The sequence below is a fragment of the Nuphar pumila genome, chromosome 10, assembly GCF_984573655.1.
Source record: "Nuphar pumila chromosome 10, dmNupPumi1.hap1.1, whole genome shotgun sequence".
Classification (NCBI taxonomy): domain Eukaryota; kingdom Viridiplantae; phylum Streptophyta; class Magnoliopsida; order Nymphaeales; family Nymphaeaceae; genus Nuphar; species Nuphar pumila.
Genome location: NC_143258.1, coordinates 26,070,847 through 26,073,346, shown reverse-complemented (window position 1 = coordinate 26,073,346; position 2,500 = coordinate 26,070,847). Strand labels below are relative to the sequence as shown.

At 51.9% G+C, this 2,500-nt stretch overlaps 1 pseudogene; it reads right to left on the bottom strand.

Annotated features, from left to right (window-relative positions):
* The window catches only part of LOC149826538 (25S ribosomal RNA), an 8,759-nt pseudogene that overhangs the window by 2,550 nt on the left and 3,709 nt on the right, over window positions 1–2,500 (bottom strand).

The following is a 2,500-nucleotide window of genomic DNA, read 5'->3' as shown; positions in this document are numbered from 1 at the left end:
TCTTCTCTGCAGGGCACTCCTTAGAAGCCGGGATGAAGGTGGCATACTTTGAAAAACGATCCACCACAACTAGAATAGAACTGAGGCCCTCTACCTTTGGCAGACTAACAATAAAGTCCATGGAAATGCTATCCCATGGACGTTCTGGAATTGGTAGAGGCTCAAGGAGACCGGCAGCCTTCTGATTTGTCCCCTTGTCCTGCTGGCAGATGAGGCATGTCCGCACATACCCCTCAACGTCGTCTCTCATCTGCGGCCAATAGTATCCGCGCTCAAGGAGTGCTAAGGTCCGCTCCTGACCAGGATGGCCGGCCCATAGTGTATCATGGCACTCCTTGAGTAGCTCTCGGCGAAGGCTTCCCCACCGTGGTACAAAGATGTGTCCCCCTTTTGTTATGAGGAGGCCATCTTGTAGCCAAAATCGCCGAGTCTTCCCTGCCTGCGCTAGAGAAACAAGGTGTTGTGCGGTCGGATCCTGCTGCGTACCCTCGCGGATGCGGCTCAGCAGTGCACCCTCCAAATGCACTTCAGAAGACTCCGCACGCGCAGCTGCCAGTTCAGCCCTACGGCTCAGGGCATCCGCCACAACATTGGTCTTTCCAACCTTGTACTCCAAGGCAAAGTCGAACTCAGCCAAAAACATCTGCCATCGAGCTTGCTTGGGCGTCAGCTTCTTTTGCGTCTGAAAATAGCTTGTGGCCACATTGTCCGTCTTGACGACGAACTCGGCACCCAAAAGGTAGTGCCGCCAGGTCCTGAGGCAATACACAATGGCGGTCATCTCACGTTCGTGCACTGTGTACCGCCTCTCTGCATCCTTCAGCTTACGACTCTCATATGCGATCGGATGCCCGTCTTGCATAATAACTCCGCCAATGGCAGAGTCTGAGGCATCAGTGTGGACTTCGAAGGGTCTCGAATGATCAGGCAGTCGCAGCACTGGCTCTCTCACTAAGGCTTTCTTCAAGCCCTCGAAGGCATCTTGGCACGCTCCTGTCCAGAGCCATACCCGATTTTTCTTTAACAAATCTGTGAGGGGCGCAGCAATGAGGGAATAACCTTCGATGAAACGCCGATAATAATTTGCCAAGCCGAGGAATGACCGCAATTCTGGCACTTTGCTTGGCGGAACCCATTCCTGGATGGCCCTTATCTTCTGCCCATCCATACGCAGCACACCACGCCCCACAACGTGGCCAAGGAAGCTGAGCTCCTCCTGCCCGAAGAGACACTTCTCTCGTTTAACACAGAGGTCATTCTCCTTCAGCACCTGAAACACTGTTCGCAAGTGCCCGACATGTTCCTCCATGTTACTGCTGTAGATCACGATATCATCCAGATAGACTACCACAAACTTGTCTAAGTAAGGGTAGAAAATCTGGTTCATTAAAGTCGTGAATGTGGCTGGAGCATTTGTCAACCCGAATGGCATTACTAGAAATTCGTAAGCACCATAGCGGGTGACACAAGTTGTTTTCGGCTCATCACCTTCGGCAATCCTCACCTGCCAGTAACCCGATCGCAGATCTAGCTTAGAAAAGATACGGGCACTGCCTAACTGATCGAACAAGTCTGCTATCAATGGCAATGGGTACTTGTTCTTCACCGTGACCTTGTTCAAGGCCCGGTAATCCACACATAACCGTTTAGAGCCATCATGTTTCATCTGAAAAAGGACCGGGGCACCAAATGGGGCTTTTGATGGACGAACAATGCCTGCGTCCAACATCTCGTCTAGCTGCCTGCGCAGCTCCTTTAACTCTGCTGGCCCCATACGGTATGGAACCATTGCGGGAGGCTTTGCTCTCGGGGTCAACTCAATCTTGTGGTCGACCTCACGTCTTGGCGGAAGACGCTTTGGCAACTCCGGAGGCATCACTCCCCGAAACTCCTCCAATAGAGGGGCTAGGGTCGGCGGCACTGCTGCTTCTACCTTCCCTTTATCTGCACGCACTGCAACTAGGAATGTCTGCTCCCCATGCTTGACACCCTTCTTCAGTTGCATTGCTGATAACACTGAAGACTTGCCTTTCTGCGTAAGGCACTGCACTGTGTGGGACAGGTCTGATCCCATGATCGTCAACGTGTTAAACTTTGGCAGCATCATCACATTCTGGCTTCGCAGAAACTCCATACCCAGAATCACCTTGAAATCGTCCAGGGGCACCACAGAGAAGTTAGCTTTGCCGACCCAACTCCCCACTTGAGTAGCCACATCTCTTGCTTCACCAAGAATGGGCTTGGCCTCAGAATTTACTGTTTTGATAGTCCTCTGCTTTGGCCCAGTTTTCAAGCCCAATCGCTCTGCCTCTTCCAGTGAGACAAAGTTGTGTGTGGCCCCGGAGTCTACCATTGCCGAAGTAGACTTTCCATTCATAATGACTTCTACGTACATAAGTTCCTTACTGACCTGCATGTTCTTAGCTGCGCAACTTCTAGCTGCGTTAATCGATCGCATGGCGCCCATCCTCGGTTGCATGGTCTCAGTGTCACTGCCTTC